This window comes from Callithrix jacchus, chromosome 18 (genome assembly GCF_049354715.1).
Source record: "Callithrix jacchus isolate 240 chromosome 18, calJac240_pri, whole genome shotgun sequence".
Classification (NCBI taxonomy): Eukaryota; Metazoa; Chordata; class Mammalia; order Primates; family Cebidae; genus Callithrix; species Callithrix jacchus.
The window spans coordinates 18020991-18032881 of record NC_133519.1 but is presented as its reverse complement, the minus strand read 5'-3'; positions in this window follow the sequence as shown (position 1 = coordinate 18032881).

Sequence of the window (11891 nt, the reverse complement as noted above, 5' to 3'; positions counted from 1 at the left end):
GCATCCAAAACTATCTATTACAGCCTCTAAACATTTTATGAATACGGTGTGTCTTCTTTTATTCACAACATTTTTGAAATTGTGGTAATATGGTTTGAAGTCTGTATTTTATTTTTTATTTGAGACAGGGTCTTTTTATAAGTTTGTCTAGCTAAAAGTTTGTCAATTTTGGTTATCTTTTCAAAAACCAGCCATTAGTTTCATTGATGTTTTCTATTGTTTTATCTAGTCTCTATTTTATGTATTTCTGCTCTAACCTTTGTTATTTTCCTCCTTCTACTAATTTCTGGCCTAATTGGTTTTTCTTTGTCGAGTTTCTTGAGGCATTATGTTAGGTTGTTTGTTTATTTGAGGTATTTCTTATTTTTAAATATAGGCATTTATTGCTACAAATTTTCCTTTTAGAACTGCTTTTTCTCCATGTCATAAATTTTAGAATATATTTTCATTTTCATTTTTTTTTCTTTTGAGACCGAGCTTCGCTCTTGTTACCCAGGCTGGAGTGCAATGGCGCGATCTCAGCTCACTGCAACCTCCGCCTCCTGGGTTCAGGCAATTCTCCTGCCTCAGCCTCCTGAGTAGCTGGGATTACAGGCACTCACCACTATGCCCAGCTAATTTTTTGTATCTTTAGTAGAGACGAGGTTTCACCATGTTGACCAGGATGGTCTCGATCTCTTGACCTCGTGATCCACCCGCCTCGGCCTCCCAAAGTGCTGGGATTACAGGTGTGAGCCACCGTGGCCAGCCTTCATTTTCATCTGTCTTGAAATTTTGATAATTTTCTATTTGACTTATTCTTCAAACCATTGATTGTTCATGTGTTGTTTGATTTTCACGTTTATAAATTTTACAATATTCCTGTTCTTATTTCTAGTTTCATAACATTGTGTGGTTGGAAAAGACGCTTGATATGATTTTAATCTTCTTAAATTTATTAATAATTATTTTGTAACCTAACATATGATCTATCTTGAAGAATGTTTCCTATGTACTTGAGGAGAATATCTATTCTGCTACTATTCAATGGAATGTTCTGTAGATGTTTGTTAGGTCCATTTGGTCTAAAGTGGAGTTCAAATGTGCTGTTTCTTTACTGATTTTGTGTCTGAGGCATATAGAGGCATCAACAGCAGAAATGAGAAGCTAAAGAAAGAATCTGTGAATTCAAAGGCAGGTTATTTGAAATGTGCAGTCAGAGGAGCAAAATCAATGAAAAGGGATAAAGAAAGCCTATGGAATGTATTGATGTTGACAATCCATTCATTGTCAAAAGTGGAGTACTCAAGAATTTTACTATTATTATATTTATATTACAGTTGATCTTTCCCTTCATATCAATTCAGTTTGCTTTATATATTTAGGTGCTCTGATATTGGGTGCTTATAAATCTATAAGTGTTATATCTTCTTGAGGAATTGGCCCATTTTTATTATTAATAATCTTCTTTGCCTGTTTTTGCAGTTTTCGAATGAAAGTCTGTTTTGTCTGACATAAGCAGCTCTGCTTGCTCTCTTCCGGTTTCTACTGGCGTGGACTAGCTTTCTCTATCTTTTCACTTTCAGTCTACATGTACCCTTAAAGGTGAAGTGAGTTTCTTGTAGGCAGCATATAGTTTGGTCTTCCAAAAAAATCTGGCTGAGTGCATGAATCACTCCTGTAATCCTAGCATTTTGAGAGGCTGGGGCAGGTGGACCACCTGAGGTCAGAAAATTAGGAACATCTTGGCCAATGTTGTGAAACCCCGTCTCTACTAAAAATACAAAAATTAGCTGGGTGTGGTGGTGTGTGACTCAGGAGGCTGAGGGAGGAGAGTTGCTTGAACCCGGGAGGTGGAGGTCATAGTGAGCAGAGATTACACTGCTGCACTCTAGCCAGGGCGACAGACCAAAACTCTATTTAAGAAAAACTATTCTGTAATTTTATAACTTTTGATTGGAGAGTTTAATAATTCACATTGATAGGTAAAGACTTACTACTGTCTTTTGTTAAATTCTTTTCTGATTGTTTTATAGATCGTTTGTTCCTTTCTTCCTCTCCTGTCTTCCCTTGTGATTTGATAATTTTCTGTAGTGGTAGGTGGTATGCTTTGATTTCTCTCTTTATCTTTCATGTATCAATTGTAGGTTTTTGCTTTGTGGTTACCACGACCCTTATGTAAAACATCTTGTAGTTAGAGCAATTAAAGCTGATAACAACTTCATTTGGATTGCATACAAAAACTTTATACTTCTTACCTCCCCACACATTTTATGTTTTTGATGTCACAATATACTTCCTTTTAGGTTGTGTATCCATTAACAAATTGTTGTAGCTATAATTATTTTTAGTACTTCTGCATATTAACTTTTATACTAGAGATATAAATGATTTCCACACCATCATTACAGTACTAGAATATTCTGAAATTGTCTATGTACTAACATATACCAGTGAGTTTTCTACTTTACATATTTTCATATTATCAGTTAGTGTCCCTTCTTTCAGGTTGAAGAACTCCACCAAACACTTTTTATAAGGTAGATGTGGTGATGGTAAACTCTCTCAGCTTTTGCATATCTGGGAAAGTGTCTTTCATTTCTAATGGGCGGCTTTGCTGTATAAAGTATTTTTGGTTGGATATTTTTCCTTTTTGTTTTTGAGATGGAGACTGGAGTGCAGTGGCACAATCTAGGCTCACTGCAAGCTTCACCTCCTGGGTTCAAGTGATTCTCCTGCCTCAGCCTCCTAAGTAGCTGGGATTACAGGCATCACCACCACACTCAGCTAATTTTTGTATATTTACTAGAGATGAGGTTTCACCATGTTAGTCAGGCTGGTCTTGAACTCCTGACCTCAGGTAATCCTCCAGCCTCTACCTTCCTTGGACATTTTTTTTTCTTTCAGCACTTTGAATATAACATCCCACTGTCTCCTGGCCTGCAGAATTACTGCTGAGAAATCCACCGACAGGCTTTTAGGGATCCCCTTATCATAGGACCTTCTTTTCTCCTGCTGCTTTCAGATTCTTTTATCTTTGATTACTAAGAGTTTGACTCTAAAATGTCTTGGTGTAGCTTTCTTTGGATTGAATATGATTGGAGATATATGAGCTTTCTGCATCTATACGTCTATCTCTTTTCCTAGATTTGGAAAGTTTCCAAACATTATTTCATCAAATAAACTTTTGGTCCTTTTCTTGATATCTTCTCTTTGTTAAATTCCTACAATGCAAATGTTAGCTCCCTTGATGCTGCTCCCTAAATTCCATAGGAAATTTTTCTCATTTTCTTTCATTCTTCCTTATTCTCTGCCTGGATATTTTTAAATAACCTGTCTTCAAATTCACAAATTCTTCTGCTTCTCAATTCTGCTATTGATATTTCTATTGCCCCTTTTCATTTTATTCATCATATTCTTCACCTTTAGAATTTATCTTTTTAAAAATAATTTTAATCTCTCTGCTAAATTTTCCATTTTGTTCATATCTTATTTCCCTAACTTTGTTAAATTGTTTGGGTGTTCCCTTGTAGTTTACTGAGCTTCCTCCAAACAATTATTTTGAGTTATTTGTCAGGAAAATTTAGAATTCAATTTCTTTGGTGTCAATTACTGAAAAATCATTTTTTTTCTTGAGATAGAGTATCATTCTATTGCCCAGGCTGGAGTGCAGTGGTGGAGTCTCGGCTCACTGCAACCTCTGCCTCCTGGGCTCAAGTGATTCTCCAGCCTCAGCCTCCTGAGTAGCTGGGATTATAGGCATGCCATTTTTAGTGGTATTTTCTTTCCTTGTTTTTCTTGTGGCTTTTCTTTGATGTCTGCAAACATTGATGGAGCAGTTGTCTCTTCTAGACTTTATAGACTGATTTTAGCAGGGAAAAATCTTGGCTTTTAGATGGAACTAAAGGTACCAGCTGAGAGTGAAGGAGTGCAGCAATTCTAGTACCAGTGAGGATGTAGAGCTTTAGTCTCCAGGCAGCTCTGTCAGCTGAGATTGGTATTGACAAAGATTGCAGGTGTTCTCAGTGGCCAAGGCTGTGGGTGTCCTCAGCAGTAGTAAGAGCTGCTTCAGTGGTGAAGACCATCATGATTCTTCCAATCTCTTTTTCTTCCACTGGGGAAGTCATGGCCAAGAGGATCTCTTTTTATGACAGGTTCAGCTTGAGGGCATGCTTGCAGTGGTAGTGGCACCAGTGTCTAACGTGTAGTGTCCATGGAAAACAGGCACAGGGTTGGGGTCTGAAGTATAGTCACATGTGGAAGAACCACTGCTTGAGTTTGGCATAGTGTGTTCAGGGCACAGGCATCCATATTGCTGCATTAATAATGGTCTGTAAGGTGGCATGCAGCAGCTTCTCTTTTTTTGGAGTCTGCAGCAGGGATGGCTGTTGGTTGCTGTAGTGGTGTATGATGCCCATGTTCCCTTCAGAGAAGGCCACTGGGGACTGTGAATGGCACCCGTGGCATGGCTGATCTAAATAGCCCCTGGCCTTCTTTGTTTCCAGCCATCTGCAGATGTCTCAGATACACAAGTCTCCCCAGAAATTATTTCTATGTAGTCATTCTTCATTTTTTTTCCCTAATGTGTTGCTGCAAATGCTTAAATGAACCGCAGAGCCCTCCCAAGGCTATTATCATTCATAGATAACTATCTTTTTTCGTGTGAGTGGGAGGATGAAGGCTAACATCTTCTAGTTAGCCATCTTGCTGATATCGCCGTGGCCTGGGCTTTTGCTGTGTCCTTCAAAATCCATTTTGCATTTGTTTCACTGGCTCAGGAACAATTTTTATGGTTATTCCTTATTTGGGCTTCCTGGAGCACACATATTAATGTGGCAGGATCCTGGGGTTTTGTTACTTCAGGGGAAATTTTCTGATTTTCCTGGAATTCGTACAACGACAAACTTGCTTACCATCTGTCTGTCTGATGGGTGGAATCTTTTTCCCCCACCTGCCACTCATTTATTAAAAGGAAGTCTTCTGAGTGTCCACACTTTATGCTGGTGCTTTAGTTTCATGGTTCTGCCTTTTGCAGGCTTAAAGTTTTGTGTCCTAGTTCCACATGGACTTTAAACACTAGGCTCATAAAAAGTATCTAGTGTTGGCTGGGCGGGATGACGCACACCTGTAATCCCAGCACTTTGGAAGGCCAAGGCAGGTGGATCACTTGAGGTCAGGAGTTCAAGACCAGCCTGGCCAACATGATGAAACCCTGTCTCTAGTAAAATACAAAAATTAGCTGGGCATGGTGGATGGTGCCTGTAATCCCAGCTGAGGCTCAGGAGGCTGAGGCAGGAGAATTGCTTGAACCCAGGAGGCAGGGGTTGCAGTGAGCTGAGATTGTGCCACTGCACTCCAGCCTGGGTGACAGAGTAAGACTCTGTCTCAAAAGAAAAAAGTATCTAGTGTTTAATTTCCCTTTATTCCTCCCAGGGGAATAGTAATGCCAATTTACATGTTATAACACTCGCTTTCAATTCCTCTTTTATCTGCAATGGGGGAATTTCTCTTCTTTCTTACATATATTTATGTATTTAAAAATTATGTAATATTTGTTCATCACTTATAAGCATTTAAATGGAGAATTCAGAGTGGGAGAATTTTCAGGTGCTTTAGTCTACCCCAACCTGCAGAACTTCTTGTTTTCCTAGTAGTGGTATGATTTGATTTTGATTTTAAATTTTTTCATTATCTAAGGAGACTTTGAAAGTAGGAAGATTTAAATACCAGTGCTTAGTTTACCACCTTGGCTCATGTCCTCCGTTATAAATAATTGCTGATCCAATTGGCTGGAGTCAGATGACCCTTAATTTTCTCTGTATTTGTGGAGGTCTATTAGTCTATAATGATCTTTCCCTTGCAACCAACGCCTTGTTCATTCGCCCAATATTGTGTCCACCAATCCCACATTATATCTTAAAACATTTTTTCTTTATATTTTCTTATGAATGTGATGCCACGTAAAAGTAAAAAAAAATTAATTACTTGAGAAACACTGGAAGGAAATTCTAATTTTAGTTACACACGGACACGGAAATTGTTAGAAGGCAGCTCTAGAACTGATCCCACCCTTTGCCTTATCCTTGTCTCAGCTCTGGATTTCTTAACCAGTGGGCCATTTATAGCTTTGCCATATACCTTCTTATGACTAGTCTTCCTGGATGAGTCAATAGTGGTGGTTTCTTGTCATGAGGTGTGTAAGTTTCCTGTGAGAAACAGATAAATCTGCCACAATGGCATTCAGGAAATGACAATGCTAACTTTGAATGAGATGGTTAGAGAGAGAAGAAAGAAGAAAGGAGTCTAAAGCTGAGACAAAATATGAGGAAGCAACCATTCGGGAAGAACCCTGCAAATTTTATATCATGAGATTGTGATTAGCTTGGTCACAGAAAATATGGGATAGCTTCCAGGAGGAATCTTGGGGATAAAGGATTATGAGGGGGAAAAAAGACTTCAATCCAGCGAAGCAGAGCAGGCTTCCTTAAATAATATTAAAGCAGATTTGTAACTCAGTAAAAACAAGGTCCAGGAACCTAGGTATCTGCCTGGATTCTGGCTCCACTCTCACACCCACATGTAACCAGTCACCAAGCTCTGCAGATTTTGACTCTGGCAAAATTGATCTCCTCTCCATCAGTACCACCTTAGTTCAAGCCTTCATCTTTTCCATCCTGGACTCTGTCAGTGGCCACACATTTCTTCTCTTTATCTTTAGTTTTATTCCATTCAGTCCACATAAACCCTGCTATCCAAATCCAACAGGATTATGTTCCGATGGTGGTTGAACTGCCCTCATTAGTCCTGAACTATTCAGGAGGTTATGGGTGCTACTCTCCTTATGTGTCTTCTATAGGCTCGGAACTAAGCTGGCAAATAAAGTCAGATTGAAGAGAAAATACCAGCTTTAATAATGACCATACTAGGCTAGATCATGGGACTTGTATTTGAGCCAAATGGAGGTTTTCTCTACTTTTCTGTCAATAGACCTTGGGACTTACTGAGAGTTGTGTTCAGCCAGCAGAGGACCCTGGCTTCTGTGACAACTCCTTGAGATAATTACACATGGAAACATGAGCAGGAAGAGATTATTTCCTGCTTGAGGACAAGAGAAGAGAGGGAACAAGAGGTCATGGAGATGACATCGTCAACTCAACTCACCAATCAGATGAGCCTCTCTTCCCATGCAGAGGAACAAATAGTAGGAATAAAGGGGCATTGGTAAAAGGACCAAACGAATTTTATCTAATGGTGTTCCTTCCTGGGAACGGAGTGAACATGTCTTCAAACCTATGAAAATGCAAGGGTTTTCCCACCTTCCTACCTTTGGGCCTTACTCTTAGGATGCTCCTGCTTGTACCTTTGCATCTGCCATTCTAAAGTGCCTGTGGATACCTGAGCAGCCGGAATGGGTCCCTGCCCTCTTACCATGCTGCTTTCTAGGCCTAGAACTTCTCCATCCTCCCAAGTCTTGATTTGTTTGATTAAAATCTTTCTCTCAAAATTCATTTACTCCTTAATCTCCACTGCGCCCACTCACATGCTGTACGGAGCTCCACCACAGCATGTGAGACACAAGTATGTTTACTCTTCTCTGTCAGTCTTCTGATGCTGGAATGTGATTTCCTTAAGGGTAGAGACCATATCTTTTTATCTGTGCACATCTAGTGCCAAGTATATTGCCCATAAAGTAGAGGACACTGAATAAAACTCTACTGAGTAACTGAATGTATGGATGCATACATGAAGGAATGAATGATGGTTATGCTTAGGAATTATACCTTTATGAACTGTGAAAAAGTTATTAGCAGAGTGTGTTAGAAGAGTGAGCCAGAAAAAAGAGAAAAAAGTGGTAAAACAAGATAGAAAGCCATCAGTGTGATCTGGATCTTGGTTCTTGATGTTTCCTCCTACTGCAACAGAACTGATGCTCACCAGCCTGCCAGAAAGACACTCACAGGAAGCTGCTCTGGGTTACTCTATTAAGGGTTGGTGTAGTCGATGACCCATGGTTCACAGCTCCCTTTGTCTTCTTGCCTGAAAAATCATAACCCATCCACCTTCTGGAAAACTCACTTATACAATTAAAACAGAAAGTAGAAAGGTTTGAACTGAATTGTCTTTGACCCCTAGGCATCCCTCCCCACCTGCTGTTCTCAGGGGGCCAGGCCGCCTGCCAGGAGGTATTTTCACACTCAGAGAGAAGACTGCTCCCCATCACAGCTGCTGCTCTGATGTCTTCCAGGAGCCTCCTTAAGTCTTCCTGTGTCTCTGCCTTCCCTTAGACACCAAGGCTGGGTTCTGCTCCACTTACATTATAGGAAGAAAGAGGCATATCTTCTTTATAAGGATTTACCATCGCTTCTATTGCTACTAAAGAAACTGATACTCTTCACGAAGAAGAAAAAAAATGAACTCTGTAAAACTGCAGTCCCCTAGAGATATCACTATCTACAACTACAACTTACTCTTGCCTTCTCTGACTCTGGGGTGTTGTTATCTTCAGATCTTCCAGGGAGTTAACGAACTCGAGCTTCCGCGCATTCACACCCTGTCTGAATTTCTGTCATGCTATTTGGCCCACGTAGAGCCCCAGTGGACTTCTAGAAATAATACATTTCATTGTAAAAAATCTTCTGGACAGAAGGGCCTGGCTCTGTCTAAATTACGTTGGAGAGTGTCTGCATAGACAACATTTGGATTTCTGCTAGCAAGTTCTTCAACAAACAGCATCTCCTCTATAGAACTCCAAAAGTATCTAGTTACTACTTTGGACAGGACATTATTGGGGAAAGCCCCACCCAACAAAGACATATCATGCTGTTCAAGGTAACTCTAGTAATTATTTAAACTTCTGCCGCCACTACTGCCACAGCAACGATGATGACCATGACTACGACTACTTCTACTGCCATTTATGCAGCAATTATTATAACAAGTAATTCGCATATATTATGACATTTAATTCTCTCCTAGTGACTTTGGAACCCCAAGCTCAAAAGATGCTAGCTAGGGATCTTGGAAGTTAACCTGCTTCATTTTCTATTCTTCCAGGCTAACTGTCCTAGTAATCAACTTCATCAAGTAGGAGGTGTGATTTGTTTTATTCTGACGTGTATCATGCAGACTCTACTTGTCTCTGTCGCAGTCCGGCATGCCCCAGCTTGGCACCGTACTTTATGTTCCATGCGAGACATTGAACACGGTGCACAGAGACGACTGTTGCTTTGCATCTGGCAGAATAGGCTTCAGTATGTTACCACCTGTGGAATCTCCATGTTAAGCGTTCACCTGGTTGATCTAAGAGGCATTTATACGTATGTCCGATGCTGCTTCTCTCTCATACCTGTGACTCCATCCTGTTGGTGGCAAAATATCCTTGCACGAAGAGTGCTGCTTTCTCTCACTTCGATCAAACCTACAAACACACAATTTTATTCCTGCCACTATTACCTTAAGTAATAAGTTGCTTCCCCTGCCCCAAATATCTGTTAATCCTCTTAATCTCTGGCCATGGTCCCTGGCGTGCATCCAAGTTTAGGTATGCTTCCAGGATATGCCTATTCACAGGTAAATGACTGCCGTCTGTCAGAGTAGCACCCGCATGGAACGTGTTTATCATCTTAGAGGATTTGTTGCCATCTCTGTGACCCACCCACTTCATTTCTGCTGCTTTCCACCTGTACCTTTTATACCAACTGTGAATTTTACCCCATACCATTTGCTAAGACCTTAAGAAATATTGATTTTTTAACTGAAGAGGCCACATTTCCATAGAGGGTATATAGAAATCAGTGAAGGGATACAGATATTTTGAAAAATCTCCTTGCTGTCTATGAAAAACCTGTACCCACCATCAATCCTCCACCATCTTTTTCATGCTCCTCTCTTTACTGCTTTCCTTAATTCCCTCCCATCCACAAAATTTCTATACCTTCCAGGTTGGTCAGAACGGGGAAGAATTATAGGCCACCTAGAAACCCATTCGGTAGGCAAGACTTGATGATAAGGTCAGCTTTGGTTCTGGGAGAGAACAACTTTCTCTTTCAAACACATACAGACCATTTGCCTATGCAGGAAGTTAAAGTAGTGTTGTTTTCAACACTTAAAGATGAGAGAGGCCATAAAACCTAGCTTTTGTTTTATGTGAGTCTTTAAAAAGTACGTAAATAGCATATGTTTATTGTAAGAATAGTAGAAAAACACAGACAAGCAAAATGAGGAAAATAAAACTCGGCTTTAATTAGATTTTTCGGATGTAATTACACTAACTCTGTGGTGCTGATTATGTCAGACACTTTTTAAGTGGTGAGCAGGGAGGTGACGTGCAGCAGATAAAATGCACTCTGAAGCCACTTTTTTCTTAACCATAGAGCCTAGACATCTTATCCTGCTATTAAATATTCTTCTACAGAATTATTCTAATGGCTGTTTGGTTTTCCATATCATTTTGACACGTAACTTATTTTTAACCCTCATCTCTCCTTGTGAGATATTGTGTATTTTCTTTTTATATTCTTATAAGCAAGGCTCTAATGACCATCCCATATAAAAATAAGCATTTCTCAAATAAAAACTATGATAATAGTGAGAATAAAGTGTTAAGTATTCCGTTGTTAAAAATTCAATGTTAAGTATTCAGGTAAATGTAAGTACCGGAACAGGTTACGCAGAGTCTATGAATATTTTCAGGTAGGGCCCAGTTTAAAAGGACCTATGATTTTGTGGTTTAGAGTTTCATCCTGCATAAGGATCATTTATGAGATAACATCCACCGGGACTATATCTGATCAAAGTGAGCGTGATAAAAGGTGTTCACATGACGCCTGCTTTGCTCTGTGTGGGTTAACTAGATTAGGATCAGCCTGGAGTACAAAAGGAAAAATGGCAATGTTTTCAGCAATATGCAGCAAGTGTTTTAAGGTCTAGTAAAATATCATTCTAGAAAGTCTGCGATTGACTAAAGAAACTTTTACTTCGGTGGCTCACGCCTGTAATCCCAGCACGTTGGGAGGCCGAGGCAGGTGGATCACAAGGGCAAGAGATCGAGACCATCCTGGTCAACATGGTGAAACGCCATCTCTACTAAAAATACAAAAAATTAGCTGGGCATGGTGGTGTGTGCCTGTAATCCCAGCTGCTCAGGAGGCTGAGGCAGGAGAATTGCCTGAACCCAGGAGGTGGAGGGTGTGGTGAGCCGAGATTGCACCATTGCACTCCAGCCTGGGTAACAAGAGCAAAACTCCGACTCAAAAAAAAAAAAGAAGAAGAAAAAGAAAAGAAAATTTTACTTAAGAAATATGAGCTATTGAAACAATGGCCTTATTATTTTAAGGACATTCAGAAATAATATATCAAGATAATATGGCACAATGTTTAAGAGCCAGACTGTGGAACTGGGCTCCCTGGCTTTGAATCCCAGCTCTGTTACTACTAGAAATTGACTATGCTGATCTTGATCATTTTGCTTGCTGCTATGGTCTGAATGTTTGTGTCCTGGAAAAATTCTTATCTTGATACTTAATACAATAAGAATAAAAGGTGGACACCTTTTATTTATTTTATCTCTCATTACTAACAGTTTAGTCTCCCTCGAGCACAGAGCTGTCATTCATTGTATAGTCACAAGGCAAGTTGCAAACCCAACCCCTGACTAAAGGGAACGTCAAGAATACCTGTATTGGATATTTAGTGACTCTCCTTGATTTCATTAATCAGTAATGAATTTCATTAACTCATTAATAGAAGGTGGATCCCTTTAGGGGTCATGAGGGTGGAATTCTTATGAAAAGGATTAGTCTCCTTGTAAAAGAATCTTGAGGGAGTTTGTTTGCCCCTTTTGTCGTGTCAAGACACATAGAAGACACCATCTCTGAGAACTGAGGCCTGAGAACGAAATCTACTGGTGCCTT